Below are 18,238 nucleotides of genomic sequence, written 5' to 3'. Positions count from 1 at the left end.
AACCCGACCCAAATCCAAAAGAACCGCCAAACCTGCATCAGCGGCACCTCCTCCCAAGAAACAAAAGACATCCACTACCACCATAGTTGCCTCTCAGCCAACACCCAGTGAGGTACCGCCCCATCCACCAAGAAACACTCGGCCCCTACAAGTCCCACTAAGAAGTTTGTTTCTGCACAGACCATGGCGCAGTATGAGTCCATTAAGACCAAGAGGTTGCTCACAGAAAAAGGATTCTTACCCACCACTATTGAGGTGCTAGAATTCATTTGTAGTGTCATTGAGCAGCATAATTGGGAGGTTTTCCGTCAAAAACTAGAGCATGCTATCATCCCATTGGTACGAGAGTTTTATGCCAACATAGCCTCCTCTGAGAATTCTAAAGTGATTGTTCGAGGCAAGGTTATCTCCTTTTCTGGTGAGGCTATTAATTCACTCTTTGGGTTGGCCAGTGTTGAGTGTGTTACATATAATGAGATGGTCTTCGCCCCTTCACCAGAAAATTTTGACAAGGCACTGCAGCATGTCGCATCTCCCAGCACTCAGTGGTGTATCTCTTCTGGTGGTGTGTGCACTTTTTTGCACACCTCTATTTTGCCTGAAGCTGGAGTGTGGTTACATTTTCTCAAATGTTGCTTGTTGCCTACCACACATGATGCTACGGTGTCCAAGGAGCGGGTACTTCTGCTATACTGCATGTTGGCTGGCTTCAGTATCAATGTGTGCAAGTTGATCTTCAGGCAGATTGTTAGCTGTGCCAAGAAGAAAAAATGAAAGTTGTTATTTCCATCACTCATCACACAGTTGTGCATTCGAGTTGGGGTGCCTTCTACCTCCACAGAGGATGTACTCTTTGAGCGTCGGGACATCGACTTCACTATCCCTAGTCAGAGTCGCGTGTCTGCCTCAGTAGCTGGGCCATCCACCATGCCTCGACCAGCTCTGCCCCTTGCTCCTGCACTCACTGACCTCATTACTCAGCAGAGGGAAATTCTTGGGTGGCTGGTGTCCCTGGAAACTCAGCAGCATGACTACTGGAAGAACGCTAAACAGCGGAATCCCGCTCATCAAGTCCCTTCAGCGGAACTTCACCAAACCGACTGTTGCATTTCCAGTGTTCCCCAGCTCCATTTTGGAGGCTTGGACCGCTCCAGTTATTCATGATGACCCTATTCCTTCGGATGCTGATTCCGAGGAATAGGCTCGAGGAGCCTCTTTAACCCACCTTTTGATTTGTATTTAATATCCTGTACTTAATTCCTACTTTGAACTATCTTGTTGTCTAATGTTTTGTATTTCTTCTGTGTAATCTTGTTGATTGTTATGTTCTTGTCCTGTTGTTTAGTTAATCTTTTAAGGATACTCTTTGCTTTTGTTAGTGTTTAACTATGGGGCTCAATGACGACTTTGCAGCACTTTAAAAACACTTTTAAGCTGAATATATTTCTTTCTTCAGATTCAAACTAAATTCTTTGGGTGTGAATGTTGCTAGCAATTGATTGGTGAGAGTGATTCTCTTTTTAGTATGTGCATAGCTTGATTAAACAATTTTGAGACCCTAGAAAGAGCTAGTTTCTTGTGAAAGCTTAAGTTTCTAGAATTACTTGGTGATTTTCCTTGAGGCGAAATCCTAGATAATACCACACCAATGAAATGATTTAGGCCATCTTTGGACCGTTTGAGCCTTTGAAGCATACCTTGTATGCATTTTTATCCCTAGTCACTCCATTGAGCTCAAGTGTCATTTTTTTCTTTCTTAGCCACTCATTAGCTTAGCTTAACATATATATAATCACCTTTTTTTTCACCACACCCTTTTAGCACCTTGATCTTTATAGGATTTATTTGTTGTGCATTTTGGGGGGTTGAGTTGAGTTAAGTGGATGAGAGAAAATTGGGTGAGAGCGTTTTCCTTTTCTTCTTTTGCTTGTTTTCACCATTGGGGACAATATTGATTTTAAGTTTGGGGGGAGAGTGTGTTCTCAATTTTCTTGTTCTCTTGCCATCTAGTTGTTTATTTTTATTCAAAAATAAAAATAGAACATCCAAAAAAAAAAAAAAGAGTGCACTCCCTTGCATCAAAGCATCTAAAAAAAACCAGAAAAGCAAAGAAAGCAAAAAGTATGTATGTTTGTAAATAAGTTTGGGGTGTAACTCTTCAAATAAAGGAAAAGTTGTTTTAGTTTTTATCTCTGTATGTTAGTAATAAAGGCTAGTAGCAAGATTTATATTGTGTTGTGGGGTTTTCTTTGGGGAAATTAATGTGTGCGTTTATGTAATTAGGTCCTAGAAAGGTTGAGGTGCTTACGGTGATTTGAGCCAATATTTATCTCTCTTATCCTACCTTCACCCTAGCCTAACATTACAAGCTTGATAAAGTCCTATTGATCTTTGGTGTGGTGTTTGTCTACATTAGTGGAGAGGAAATTACTAAGTAACTTATGGAGACATTATTTAAGCTTTAGGACCAAGGTCTAGCATGATTTTTGGTGATTGAAGATGTATATGAAAAGCTATGCATGCACTAAAAGGTGATACACTTGATTCATATTTTGGCAACAACATTAATGCTTGAAGATTTTGATTTAAAACTTGTGAAAGATTGAAATTCAGCTTCTCTTATTCAAAATAAAATTTTCCGAGAGCCTTCCCCTTTTTACCATTGGCATAGCAAAGTTTGTCCACTATTGTTGTGATTTTCCTTTGTTGTTTCCTTTTCTTTTATTGTTTAGTTTGTGCCTTTTGTGTCTTTTTGTTATTTGTGTTTTGTTTTTAGAGTCATCACTCGAGGACGAGTAATGTCATAAGTTTGGGGGTGTGATAACTCTTGAATAAAGAGTTATTTCATGTGCTCTTGAACTTATAATTGTGGAAAAATCATGGGTTATGTTAGTTTATTTTTAGCTTTTGTATCTAAATTTGGTGTTTTTATGATCTTAATTAAATTTAATTATTTTTGTAGATTTTAATAGCTAATGGGTTGAAGGTAGTAGTTTCATGGATAAATATTTGCACAAAGAATGAACTAACATGTGAAACTATCTATATTGAATTTTTTATGGCTGAATTATAAGGTTTTTCTGCAGCAAAGCATATTTTTCTGAAGCATTTTGATCAGGTAGCTTTGGGACACCTAAGAACACATGGAAAGTCAAAGGGATGAGCTGGAATAGTGGCTGAGGTGGCAAGTACAGAAAGTATGAGTCAAAAATTGCGAGTAAATGCCAAAAAGAGGAGACCCGCGTTTTTTACCAAGAAGAGTGGTAATATGGTACTTTGTGGACAGATTTGGGAAACCTAGAATACACATAGAGAGGCTTCAGCCGAAATAGAGGAGGCAGCCATTTTTGGAAAAGAAAACTAGCAAGAAGAAGGGAAGAAACACAAAAATCAGCAAGGAAGAAGGAGGACGAAAAAGAGCTCAAGCATTATTTTGGATTTGTTCTTTCTTCTATTCCTAAACTCCATTTTTATATTTTCTAAGTGATTTTGAATATGAATATTATGGGCTGTTTTGATTGTGGATTAATTTTTATTAACTCAGTCATGAACTAATTTTTAGGTGGCTTGAATTGTTGATGAACCTTGTGTTATAGTCCAGTAATTTCTTGCACTTTATTTTAGAAAAATCTCTCTTGTTCATTCAAGTGTGCTTATATTAATTTCTTGTCGTTGTTTTGCCAGCAATGGCAAGATATTTAATTATGTTTAATATTGGAAAGATTAAATGTAATGGGAAGAACTTGGATGACACAAGTCATAATCTAGGTTAGATTATGTTAGTAAGTAACATAGGGATGTGTTATTTGCCTTGTGTAACTTTTGAGAATTAAACTTTGAATTTGCATTCTTAAATCTGGTTTTGCATAGGAATATGTTTAATTAGGTAAAATAATTAATGTCATAAAATTTGGGAAAGTTTTATGAGTGTTCAATGAATTCTTGTTAACCTGGGAGTTTTGCTAGAATATTGCTGCCACAATCTGTTCGCAATTTGTTCAGGATGATTAATATAGGGGAAATCAATAATTCAAGTCCATTTTGCAATCCATAAATATCTTTCAATTTTCTTGTTCATTTCAGTTTTAATTTCATTATTTCCATCTTTTTAATATTTTGCTCAACCTATAAACAACTCATTTGATTTTTAGTTCTTTTAAGTTGGGTAGTAATTGTTTTGCTTATTTTTCTATTTTACAATTTTTGTGAAGACGATTTACTTATCATTGTATTACTTGTGTGACTACGTGCACTTGCATATTTAAAACCAAATATGAATTTATCACAACAATGTCATTGCAATTTTTACCAAAATTGATCAGAAATGGCAGTTGGCAGGCAAATCTAATCAAATGGAACCACTTGTCGCATTGACTAACTGCTGAAAGAGAAAGGACAGGCCCAAGCAGGTGCGCTGGTTGGAGCTGGGCCGAAGGAAGGGGAAAGGCCCAGGTCCTGGACAGGTGGACCGGTTCGGGTCGGGGGCTGGTGCAGGCGCTTGGGGCTCTGGATGGGCTGGTGTGTCAGCTGCGCTGGCTGGACCGCGTGGCATGTAGAGGAGAGGCCACATGGCAGGCCTTGGGTTGCTGGTTCGAAGGTTTTGGCCTATATCTGGGCTAAAGGCTTTCAAAAATGCCAACTTTTTATTCTTTTTCAAATTTAAATCTTCATTTCTTTTTTTTTTCATTTCAAAGTATGAAAATACACATTTAATTCCTCCAAAATAACTATAAATTAAATCATAATCAATTATTTTCATATATAGAATATATCATATTAATTAAATGAAAATAATAATTAAAACTTAATTTATTTAGACATTTAAAATCAATAAATGTATACTTTTCACCACTAATCAACCAACTTTGATATTGTTCGAGACCATAACTTATGTCCACCATTTGGCCATGAAATTCCCTTCGCCTGCTGGGATATGTACCATAAGAGGGGATCGACTTGCTTCCAAAGAATGCTATAGCATTTCTATGAAGGGAAGATTACAAACCAGGTAACAAGCCATAGTAATAATTGAGGAAACCGAGGAGCCTCGGGCAATGGTAGTCGTTGAGGTGGCAGAAGAACCTCAAATGGTGGAAGCTGAGGTTGCCCATCATGAAAAAATTGACCCACGAATAGGAAACGATCGATCTGAGCTCTAAGCCTTGGACGTGCTTGAATAGGTAATTCTCGATCAAGAAGCAACTTCAAATGTTGTATAGATTGGGAAAAACCTCAATACCGAATAGAAAAAAAATTGTTCGAGTTTCTGAGGAACAACCTCGATGTCTTTTCTTGGTTACATGCCGATATGGTGGGAATTAGTCCTAGTGTCATCATTCACACACTGAATCTGGACAGGAACATACCCGCAAAGCATTAGAAAAGAAGGTTTTTGGGAAAAGAAAGAGGAGAGGCTCCTAATGAAGAAGTAGCTCACCTCTTAAAGTATGGATTCATCAAGGATTGCCAACCCAGTTTTGGTTCCAAAACCTGACAAAAAATGGAGGACATGCATCGACTTCTCTGACCTCAACAAGGCCTACCCAAAGGATTATTTTCTTTTCCCAAGGATTGATCATCTCGTGGACGATATGGCTAGTCACGAGCTGATGCCTTTTATGGACGCATATAATGGATATAACCAGATCGCGATGAACCCTTCAGACCAAGAGCATACTAGTTTTATGACAAAGAATAATGTGTATTTCTATACCGTCATGACATTCAAGCTAAAAAATATTGGAGCTACTTACTAGAATTTGGTAAATAAGATGTTCGTTTACCATATCAGAAAAAACATGAGGTGAACATTGATGACATGCTCATCAAGTCAAAGTTTGCCGACAACCATGTGTTTTACCTGGAGGAATGTTTTGTTGTACTAAAAAAGTACAACATGAAGCTGAATCCCCATAAATGTACCTTCAGGATTTCATCAGGGAAGTTCCTAGGCTTCATCGTTAATTCAAGGGGGATTGAAGTTAATCCTAAGAAAATCATATCGATGTTGGCTATGCCATTGCCTAGGTCACAAAAAGAGGTCCAAAGTTTAATTGGAAATATCGCCGCCCTCAACTGGTTTGTGTCAAAATCAATCGACAAGTGTCTCCCCTACTACAATCTGCTATGGGAAATAGATGGTTCGAATAGACTGGCGAATGCGAGCAAAAATTTCAAGATCTGAAAAATCTCCTAGTTGAACCTCCCATCCTATTGAAGTTTTTCAATGGGGAGGCTTTATATCTCTATCTGGCGGTAACCGAGAATGCGGTTAGAGCTATATTATTTCCAAAGGAAGATCGAACTCAGAATCCAATATATTACATCAACAAGAGGTTTCTGGGAGCTGAGTCCCAATATCATCTAATCAAGAACTTGTGTTTCGTCGGATCTTAGCTTTGAGGAACCAGGTACGAGGTCTGAATACCAACAAGTATGCTATTAAGAAATTAAAATCCTGAATATAACTAGGCTCACGACCAGAAAATCAACTGGTAAGCTATCAACCATGAAATTCTAAATATACCTCGATCTGAAATAACTCCCTATAACTATGCATGTGTATAAAAATTTAACAGTTTAAAACATAGTCATCAAAGGAAAATATATAAATGTTGGAGTCAAGTAAATTTAAAATGAGGATAAATAACCTCAAACAAAGCCATCCCGGAAAATTGTCTCAGCTTGAAAGGCCTAATTACAAGGGATGAAAAACACTCCCCAACAACAACAAAAAAACAACAAATAAAGTCTTCTCAATACTATCCTTCGATAACTTGCAAATGAGAAGAGACCTCATCCTCCACGCCATCTCCACCAGCTCCCAAGGCCGTATCCACCATTTCTGAAGGCTCATTTGCAAGATGATCTTGAAATTTGGCATGGTACCGCCCCTACTGCTTGGCATCCAAAAAGAAAGTCACCTTCCTGGTTGAAGCATCATATTTTGTAAAACATCTCCTCCATAGTCTTGGCAAGGTGTTCTTCGTGGTCGACCACCTTTGGCTGGAGATCGTCGATCTTGCATTGAAACTTGGAAACCTTCTCCTAGAGCTAGTCATGGTCTTTAATTACCTCTAAGGCTTATGCCTTAGCAATCTTCTCATTGGACCAGGATGTCTCAAGGTCTGCTTTGAGTTGTTGGGTCCTCTCAGAAGCTTGCTCACGAGATTATTCGTCAACAACATCCCAAGGGCAGACTCCGTCATGACCTCCAAAGTTTCTCCCTCAATATTTGCCATCTCCCTAACGGAAAGCTGGTTAACATACCCGACCAACTGGCTGGTCAGGGCCTGGATAGGACCCCGGAGGTGGCTAGGAAACTTGCCCACCTCGACATGAGGAGCTGGAAGATTAGTTATTTAGGGAGTTGGGGCAGAACATCTTGGATTGATACAAAATTTCCTTTTGAGCCCACGAATGGGAGGGAGGTATCTCCTTAACCTTATTTTGAGCTCCCATGGAAGCCCTGGCCTCGAACTCAACCTTCTTCGGAAGTGTCTGTCTCTTGACAACAGGACTAGAACTCCACAAAGCGACAGCTAGATCCCCATATCGCCTTTTGCAAAATGGTCAAAAGAAGGTTAGATAAACTCCACTTAAACTTAGAGAATAACAAGTAAAAGAAGAAAATCCTACCCTCCGAGCTAGAGGAGGAGACTACAATAATTAGTTCCAGATTATGGACCGTGCTAGCTAAGTGAGGAATATCTAACCTTTGGATGATAGGGGTGAGGGAGACTCTAACAAAACTACGCCGGGCACTGTTCCAGACTCGAGCTCATCGTCTAAGTTTGGATCATACTCTGACTGCCTGGAGATGGGGAAAAAGTGGCCAAGGTCCAAAGGGATCCTAGGTCGGATGCTAGTACCGTACTGCTCAAATATGGAGCTTCTAATATGTATAGTATTATCTACAACTATGGTCATCTTGGGGAGGCTAATGTCATGACGAGGGACTAAGAGATCAACACATTGTTGGATGGTAACGTCCTTAGCTAAGTCCTTAGGGTGTCTAGTCACAACCTTCCTTGGATCATGGTGAGCTAACATATAGCTAGTAGCAACTCGATTAATATCATTATCATTGTTACCTTTACTAGAGGTGCCGGCTGTTGCCCTCGACTCTACCCGACTTGAGTCACTATCTAGACTGCCTCGAGAAGGGTGTCTGTGCACCAATGGCATGACCTCCTCTTCCTCCCTGGCGTCTTCTATGATGGCCAATGTCCTCTTCCTAGGAGGACCCCGAGGTCAGAGCACCAAAGATTTACCTTTCTTTATTAGCCTAGATGCCAACATGTTGGCATCGATTATTACTACTCGCCAATCTTTCTCTTCGGTAGAAGCAGAAGCGAGGGTCTGGTACTGGTCCTTGCGTACAACAGAGGCCTTGAACCTCTTGTAAATGGCTGCAAAAACAAGTAATGCGGTCAGAATAAGCAAATATTGTAAGACAGACAAAAATTTTAAAAATCTACAATAAGATATCAAGGCAAAGACACTTACGAGGTTGGTTTAATTGTTGGAAATACTTATGTAGGATCTTATTTATTTTCATGTAAATCATATATTAAACAAATTAATATAAGAAAATCTAGAACATATTTCTATAATTGAATTAAACAGAGATAATGATAAGAACACTTACCGCAACAGAATGAATAAGTTCTTCCTTCAGTTTCTCTAACCATTGTATCCATTCTGTCGTAGGGTATCACCAAGAAATGGAACCAATCTTCAAATTTCTTCATAATCTTCCACAGTATCCTTAGAATCACCTATACTAGAGTGGGCAATTCTCAACACATGAGATAGATACAGAGAAAAAGGAGAGAAGAGAAAATAGAGGCTGAGAAAATGACTTTTGTTGTAGAGAGAGTCTAAAACCTTAAAGCATCAAAACTAGATCTTCTGATCATCTATTTTCAACTCTGACTTAGCATTCCTTTTAAAGGCTCAATTAGGTCACTTATTTAATTAAAAATTAATAAAATAATAGGCAATTACATCCCTTAAGTCAAAATTCTAATGGGCTATAGGCCCGTGAAATTTCCCATTTAATTATAAGCATGTTGGACTTAAATTCAAGATCCGTATTATTTCTATTGATTAATTAATTAAATAATTATTTAAATCCTTCATCAAATTAATTAATTATAATCTGAACCTTGATTTAAACTTCTTTATTAATTTAGAGACCAATTTGTCTTAATTAATAAATATGTCGTAAAATATCTTTTCTTCTCTAAATTGAATAACTCTGTGAAATTATCCAAAATTGACCTGGTCAACTTTGATAATTAAGTCAATTAATTGAGACTATCTAGATGATTTTATCCAAGGTACTATGGAGACCATGGGCCTATGAAATCAAACTCCAATAAGTTATCATAAATTTAACAAATAAATTTACTAACTTATTAATTCCTCGTGACTCCACTAAAGACTCGGAATTGCACTCTTGAATTCATAGAAGGCTCTAAAAGCAATACAGATACATTATTAGTTATCCATTGTTACAACTATAATTATCACTCAATCCTCTATAGACGTTTTTCAATGAGATGGGAATAAAATACTATTTTACCCCTCATTGTATTTTATCCTTAAAACACTTAGTTTCTTGAAAATGATATTTTAGTAAACTAATATTAATTACTGAAATGAGATATCTATCATTTAGCACCTCTAACCAAACTAAAAGGAAACCATCGCTTTACTTCTTCATTAAAATCTATAGATGTTCATATCTATGATTAACATTCCCACTCAATTATACCACCGAGTTCCCAAGATGTAAGTATGGGCTAGTCCGTAGGGTAAGCTGGTAACGAACAAGTCAAAGAACTCACATAATACAACCAGTTAGAATACTAACCACTCAGAATTGAGATTGAATTGACCTATGGTCAACTATATAATATGACTAGAATAGATAATAACGATATGTCTTCTTATCTTATCTAATGTCAATATCGGTCCTGTCCGGTGTAGCAAATACATATGATCTTATCTACTTTGCTAATGTTCTGGAAAGAACGTAACACTACAATGTGTAAGTAGATCATATTATAGATTGGCAAGTCAATGTAAATCATGTGCACTGACTAATCTTAGGACTAACTTATTTTTGAACATATGATCATATTTATATATCACTGTGATTATGTCACTATAAATATGATTAGCTATATGCTTGGGATTTAATAGAAGTTTATATTAAAAAATATCATGAAAATAAAACATGTGAGGAAAGTGATTAACCAAGTCCAAAATGATTTCTATTCTTTTATTGATAATAAAATGAGATTACAAAGAAATTGGGTTTTAATTAGGGCACAAAACCCTAACAGAAATATCGATGGTCGCAACTCCTGAATCGATTTTCCATGAAGAACTGGTCCTTGAAGTCATTTGGATGGCTGGTGAGATCGATGATGTTGGCAATCTTGGGGAATTGGGTGAGGTAGTAAAAACCATCACCTTTCGTTATGTTGTCCGGGTTGGCCTTGAGGTAGAAAAAGAAAAGGATTTCCTCGGGAGTGGGGGCCTCCCACTCATTTTTAAGAAACAAATATTTAACCACGCTAAGAGGTGATACATTTATGGGGGGAGTTGGAACAGAGCTAACTTCACAAAATTAAGGAAGCCCATGAAATACGAGCTAAGCAGGAGGAAGGTGCCTGCCTTCAGGTGCTCGTCCCTCCAAGCCCCAAAATTATCCTCCAGGAGGGTGCAGCTTCGCTCACCTTCCAGAGCAGGACGGGCGTAGAACTTCGAGTCCATCTGGATATTATGGCCCCTCATTATATTATCTACCTGGGGCATGGAAATTATTCTAGAGACTATTCTCTCGACCTCATAGAAAATATTTGTGTTAACCTCGACCTTGCTCTCCATCACTGGTCCAAAGTGGGGAATGGGGGTTTCCATGACCTGTTATCTCTGGGAAGAAGAGCCTGCTACATTCTTGTTATTTTGTTGGTTCATTTTTGGAAATGATTAAGCTCAGCTGGGCTCAAAGCAGTGCTAACTATTAGTGGTGGCCTAAGGTTATAATTATGGATAAGGATCATGAAAGTCAAGAGAACTGGTCATGTTTAATAACCAGAGGAAGGTCCTTGGAGAACCCGACTGACGATTTAAGGGAACATGTTTTGCGAGTTGAAGTCCCTACGAGCTATAGAAGATTTAAAATGTATGTACGTGGATCCATGCATTCCCCTATGTCACACGCCCTTAATCTCAGAAAGAACTGTCAACTCGAAAACCGCGTGTCAGAAACCTTGTTTTGGGAAGCGATTTTAATGCAAAACCTCCCAAGAAGCGTGACTCCTAAGCTACCCAGTTTTGAGGTCAGAAACCCAAATTTTTGGCATAAATTGTTTTTCATTTAAACCACAAAACCCGGAAAAATCCCTGAAATCCACCTATTTTTGTCACTCTTTCAACATCTGCAACTAAATAAATGTATACTACCCATTTTCCCTCACAAAACAAGAGCATATAAGCCTAACTAAAACCTCTGATAGTTCTATTACGTAAAAAAATTCTTCATAAATGCAAAATAAAATGTGTGGAGGAGTTCAAGGAAAATATTTACAGTTCTAGTCGAAGAAGGCTTGAAGGATCGAGAGGATTAATGAACTGCAATGAGATGACTCAGGAGAAAATTGTCACAGTGCTAGTGAGCTCCAAAGAAGAAAAGAAAAGGGGAAACTTTCAGAATAAAAAGGTGTTGAGGATCAAATTCAATGGCCCTATATATAGGCTAAGCTTGGGAAAGTCAGATCCATACGATCACGGTAGTTTGAGCTCGAAAGGATAGAATTGAATAGGCAAAACAACAGCAAAACAGTTGACAAGAAAATTGTCACTGTACTCAAAACTCGAACAGACGCCTATAGAAATCAAGCATGTGTCCCATACTCAAGAGGGTAGTAGGGCACGTTCCCCATGACAGAAGTGGAAAATCCCCTACTCTGTGTGTCAAATATAGAAATGATGTCATACACAAGTAGAGGCTTGGGGGAAATAATGTACCTTAAAACACGAGCTGACATGTCATGGTTTGTGGTACAGCTAACAAGCATTTAATAAAGTTGTTCATAGTTCCAGGAATGCAATACAAGTTCCCAAATGGGAAGCTCGAGTCTGTCGCAGGTCGACAAGACATTAAGGAGATCGTTTAGCCAGATCTTCAGGTCATATAACCGTAGCTCAAGCATCTCAATGTTCAAATTAGTTTAGCCTAGAGACCTCTAGCTCACACATAGTATACATTCAACTCACTCCCGACCCATGGAATACACAAACTTGAATTCCTGAAGGCTCGAAGACTTTATATGCATAATTAATATATTGTAACCCTTCCCTAATAAAGGTATAAGATCATGCAATAAATGTATTTGTTGTATATATATTTGTACATTTGGGAAGTTACCCAGTAATGTAAGTTACTCAATATTGAATGCTACCCAAATTTGTCCATTGAACCCTTATAAATAGAGAGGGAATGGACTTATAAAGGAACAAAACTTTGTATACAAAATCTTTGCCAAAATTGTCTTAAGCAATTTTTCCAGAGATCCTAAGGAGAATAACATAGACTTATGGACTAGCTGAATTTGAATAACTGAACCACGTAAAAATTGTTGTGTGATATTTACTTACAGTTTGCCAAAAAGTCTAATTATCTATTTCAGACTTTTTAGTCCACTGTTGGAGAAAAACTGTGTCAACACGTTAATTATCAAATTTTAAGAAATATTATATAATTTCACAATAGTGCTTTAGATACTTAATAGTATAAATATATATTAGTAGGGCAATCCCAATAGCTGCTTCAAATGACATGATTCTTCAAAATTTTGAAGAAAAGCAACTTAAAACTCACTCCAATAGAAGCTTTATAATGGATCTTTATTTTAAAGAAGCAACAGTAATTGCTAAACCATCGCCACGTCTATAGAAGGCATAGATCTCCTTCAAAAAAAAAAATGATATTTTATTTGTTGGCCCATTTTTTCGGCAACAGGGGATTTAGAAATCCAACAATAGAAAAATTAGGCTTTTCGTAAACTTAATGTATAAGAAATGGCAACAAAACAAGAATGCAAAATGCTCACACGATTTTACATGGCTCAGTGGTTAAAATCCACCTAGTCCAGGAGTCACTCTTATTGATCTGTTTAGGACTCTTGAAGAAATTGTTGATGGTAATTTTAGCAGAGTTTTGCATACAAAAAATCAATCCCTTTAACTGTCCATTCCCTTTATATTTATAGGAGATTCTCATGGACAATTTTGGGTAACCATACATTAATATGGTAATTGACAAATTTAGGTAACTTCTCATTTACATAAATATATGATTGCCCATTAAATTTATATCTGTTATATCGATTAATAAATGCATAATAAAATCTTGACCTTTATGAGGTGTATCAAGAATCGTTGAGTCTTTCGGGAACCTTCATTGTTGTTCATGACCAGACTTCTACGAGATGAATACTTCCTTCAAGCTAAGTGTCATAGAACTAATCTGAACTAACACGGGTCACGTTCAATGTTTCATGAAGGCGATCTGGGCGATGCATATCCCGGACTATGTTGTTGGCACAAAAAGTGATCTAGAGACTACCTGGTTGTCGTAAGCTTTCAAGTTGACTCGATCTGCTTACTCCAAAGTTAGAAAGATGCTCTATATGTACAATTTCTTTATATGCTTATCTGCCAGTTGTACCTCGTGCTAAGTAATTCAGCTCATATTTTCTGGGTACAACCTTCGCCCCCCAAGCTCCTGCCTGACGTCACTTATGACATGCACAATAGGGGCTTTTTGGCTTTTGTTATGAGAAAACATGCCCACCCACTCACTCGAGTACGAGACACGTGTCAGTGTGTAATACGCGCCTGTTCAGGTTTCGAATACTGTGATAGTTGTCTTGTCAACTTTTTGTCGTCGCTTGGTTTATTTAATTCAGGCACTTGGATCTCAAACTGATCTAATTGTGTGGCCTAGATCGGTTCCCAAATTTTACATATAAATAGGAGAGCATCGCCTGAGCCTTACCACCTTTGCATTCAAAAAAATTCTTTTTCCTTTCTTCTCAAAACATTCAAACTTTCTGAAATCCCTTGCTTTTTAAAGATCCACAGGTCCTCACACTTGGATTTTTCAAGCACTTTCTATTCTTACTTCACTCATCGATCAAGAAACTAATTTGTAAGTATGATCATCCCTAGTTTAAATTTAATTTTCTCAATTTTCAACAAGTTTTATGAAATTTTCCAGTACTTTGCATTACTTTGGTCCTGTTTGAGTTTGGTGTGGGTTTTTGTTAGGCCAAAAATAATAGTACTGGATCCAATTAGTAATAATGCATAAAAAATGGGTGATTTTCTAGGTTTTCTGGGTTTGAAAGAGGAACGTCTAAAAATATGAATTTGAAGATTTGATGGTTTTTCAGGTTCAACTCTAGGTAGCTTAAGGTTCATGATATCTTGAGTGGTTTTGCTCTAAACCACTTTCCAAAGAGGTATTGGGTCTGACACATGAATCCCAAAGTATCATGGTTTCCTAAGGTTATGGCCTATGGTTTCTGCCTGCACATGAACTCACGTATTAGCATTAGGTGAGAATCTAGCTCGTAGGTATCTTAGGTTGAGTGAACCAAATCTAAAACTCCAGGTTTCCCTCACTTCTAGTGTGACAACTAGGTTATAACTTAGGTCGCCTCTAACAGGCCGCTTTGTCGCCAAACGAACTAAATTATGGCCAACCAGAAGTAGAAATCGGTGGTGAGCTCCTCCTCTCAAAACAAAAATAAGGATAAGTAGGTCACCTCTGAGACCCTTATTCCCCACTTTGGCCCAGTGGTGGATAGGCAAGTCGCTATTGACCCCGACGCCTTCTTTGAGGTCGAGCATATCAAATCTTGGATAAAGACTCAAGGTAAGGTGAACAAAATCTTACCAAGTCATGGGATCGAGACGAGCTCCAAAGTACATGTTGCCCGCCCTCCGTTGGATGGAGAGCAGAGCTACACCTCGCTCTAGGATGACCTTGGGGCTTGGAGTAATGAGCATCTGAAGTTAGGTGGCTTCCTTCCCATAGACCAATACTTCGTAGATTTTTAAAACTACGTGGAACTGGCATCGTTCTAGCTCCCCTTGAACTAGTATCTACTCCTGGCGAGACTGAAGTATTTATTTTTGAAGCATGAGTGGGATGCTCCCTCCCCTGCCGATATTATGTATTTCTTTTGCCTCAAGGCCAATCCAGAGTAAAAGGGACGAGGTGATGGCTTCTACTATGTAATGCCCCAAATTTCCTTATAAGGTTTATGACCTTGATTAGGAGGCCGGGAGGGCCATAATTGATTTATTATATTATTAAATGATTATATGCATGTTTAGGTGTATTAAATATGCATGTGAACCCATTTCTTATTAATTGGGTGATTTTCATATTTTTTCCATTTCGGGCATATTTGGCATAAATGTGATATGTGTGTGGTGCTTTATTATTATTTGGTTACGCTAAGGTTACTCAGCACGAGACGATCCTAGGAGGTAAGCTAGTGGGAAAGTCACAATGGTATTTATTCTTGACTCGGAGTGAGTCAAGGGGTATTTAGAGCATTACCAGGTTATTGGGTAATGGGAACAAGTATTTGATGATAAATTGGGAGTTAGTAAGATCAGGGGGAAATTCTGGAGGTTTTGACTATTTTTCCCCCATGGACGTTTTTGGGACCCCGAGCGTTAGGATTTCTTTGAGGCTACTTAAGCTTGAAGTAACCTTTTAAGAAATAAAAAAGAACGTTCAGTACGTTCTCTCTCCCTCAAAGTTCCATTTTCGTCTCCCGATCACATTTTCGAAGGAAACTTGAGTTCTAGGACTCAGATTCAAGCTTGGATCGAGGCATAGCGATCCTAGGGAAGATTATAATCTTATTAGCCAAAGGATTTAGTTGGGAACAACTCAATCGGAGGTAATTCACGTTTTAAGTTCTAAGTTTTTAAGCTTGAATTGGATTTTGTGTTTTGATGAGTTTTTTATTTGATTGAAGCTTGGGTTTTGTTGGTTTTGGATCATGGGAATGTTTGAGAACTTTGATTTTGGGATTTGGATATGTTTGGGTAGGATTTGGGAAGGATTTTAAATGAAGAAATGGAGGTTTTATGGCTGGGTTTGAGGTTGAGCCGCGGCTCTGTTCTTGGGCAATGCGACTCAAGCTTGAAGAAGCTGGTGGTTTGGGGCTGATGGGCTATTTAAGCTGCGGCTCTATTGGGTAGAGCTATGGCTCTAATTGTTGTCAGAGAATATTTTTGGTCTTGACTTGAGTGGGGTTTCGGCTCTAATGTTTGGGGTCGCGGCTCAAAAGGGGGAAAATGGCCAAAATGGGTTTCTAGTCATGGGAACTTAAACCTAAGGGCTCAGGATCAATGTTACTAACTGGTTTGGTAGGATTCGAAGTCTTGGAGGCTAGGACTTGGACTGGAAGTATTTATTTACTTATTTTGATGAGGTTTTATATTATGGTTGTGACTAGGTCATCACTATGGGCTTGAAATTAGGATTGTGCTTGTGGCCCATTTATTGGTCACATGTGCTTGGACCAAAGGTAAGAAAGATGCACCCCATATGTGACATGCATGGTTATTCATGAGGCATGTTGAATGTTTGAATGTGGACATGGATTGAATATTGAATGCTTAGCAAATCTTGCTCACTTGTGTATGGCACTAACTAAATAGTCAGAATTGGCAATGGTGTCAGTATCAACCGTGAAGCTGTGACTCATTAGTCAAGTTCGGCAGTGGTACTGAGCACTGGTCACATGGTATTGACTCATAAGTCAATAACGGTCTTAGCATGTTAACGCAAACCGACAAAGATTAGATCTAATCGACATCTGCATTTAATGACTCAAATGTACATTAATGTCGGACCGACCTCAAGTTCAATGAAAGCTAAAAGTGCTTGTCTAGCCAAAGGCTAGTCATTTAGAACCAGGGCCAGTGAGGCCCAGTGACTGTTTAGTCACATGGATGTGGATGTTGAGCCCCATAGTGACTTGCTCGTCTGTCACTCATCTAATTAGTGAAATTGCGAGAAAGCCCAGGTGACTGTCTCGTCACATGGCTATGGTTTAAAAAAACCTCAAAGTGATATTCACTCATCTGTTCAGGGCTATAAGCTCTGTATGATCATAATGATCATCATTGGCATGGCTATGTGTAAAGTCTAAGAACTTTACTTAGCTAGCTAGATAGTAGTAGTTATAGTAATAGTAATAGCTAGTAATAGTTGTAGTTGTAGTATGTTATAACTGTGGATTTTGGTTTAAGCCGGGACGTAGTTGGACACTCATAGCAATACTTGTAGATTTTATAAGTTTAACCTATAGTTTAAGAATATTAATTATAACCTAAGGTTTGATTAATATGACTGATTATGAAGATGATATTTATTATACTATAACGTTTAGATAGACCCAATAAGATAATGACACTTGTCATGTGTACGTTTAATGAGAAATTAACTATTTTTGAGGAATAGTTTATTAAGAGTAATATTTGAAAATCCCAAAGTCTGCTAGCATCTTTAAAATTGTTATTAGACTCAGTCAAAGCTATTTACTCAATTCAAATTAGGCTAAAAAAGTGTAATTACGTGTATAATATTTTAGCGTATGCCGATATATCGCAGCTCTAGGGGACGATATATCGCCACACGGGGATACGAAAAACACGTAACTTCGCACGAACATTTCGACAAGCCTCGAGAATCTGAGCCCAGGCAATATATCGGCTCTAGGTCTTTATTTTCAAATGATTTTGAAACCGAGCTCATCTTATTCCATAAACCTCTTGATAAGCCGGAATCTTCTTGACCGAGTCTTCAGCCTCTGCTGAACTATTTTTCAAATATCTTTCAGTTAAAAAAGCCATTATTTTCTTCAAGATAAATGAAGATCTTTTCATTCTTGAACTCTATAAATAGGACATAGTACCCATCCATTTCTTCATTCTTCAAGCTGAGTTCAGAGCCTACAAGCTACTAGGCTTACTTTAGAGTGTTAAACACTTGGGTTGGGGTTATAAGCTTTATCATTATAAGCTTATCAAACTCTTGGGAAGTAAGGTTCATAGTGTGTTTATCGTTATCGAGGTGTAGTTCGGGTATAGCAATTTCAAAGGTATTCCTATTCTTAGTTCCTTTCTG

This window comes from Humulus lupulus, chromosome 7 (assembly GCF_963169125.1).
Source record: "Humulus lupulus chromosome 7, drHumLupu1.1, whole genome shotgun sequence".
Classification (NCBI taxonomy): Eukaryota; Viridiplantae; Streptophyta; class Magnoliopsida; order Rosales; family Cannabaceae; genus Humulus; species Humulus lupulus.
The sequence above is the reverse complement of the archived record's forward strand: the minus strand, read 5'-3'. Positions refer to the sequence as shown.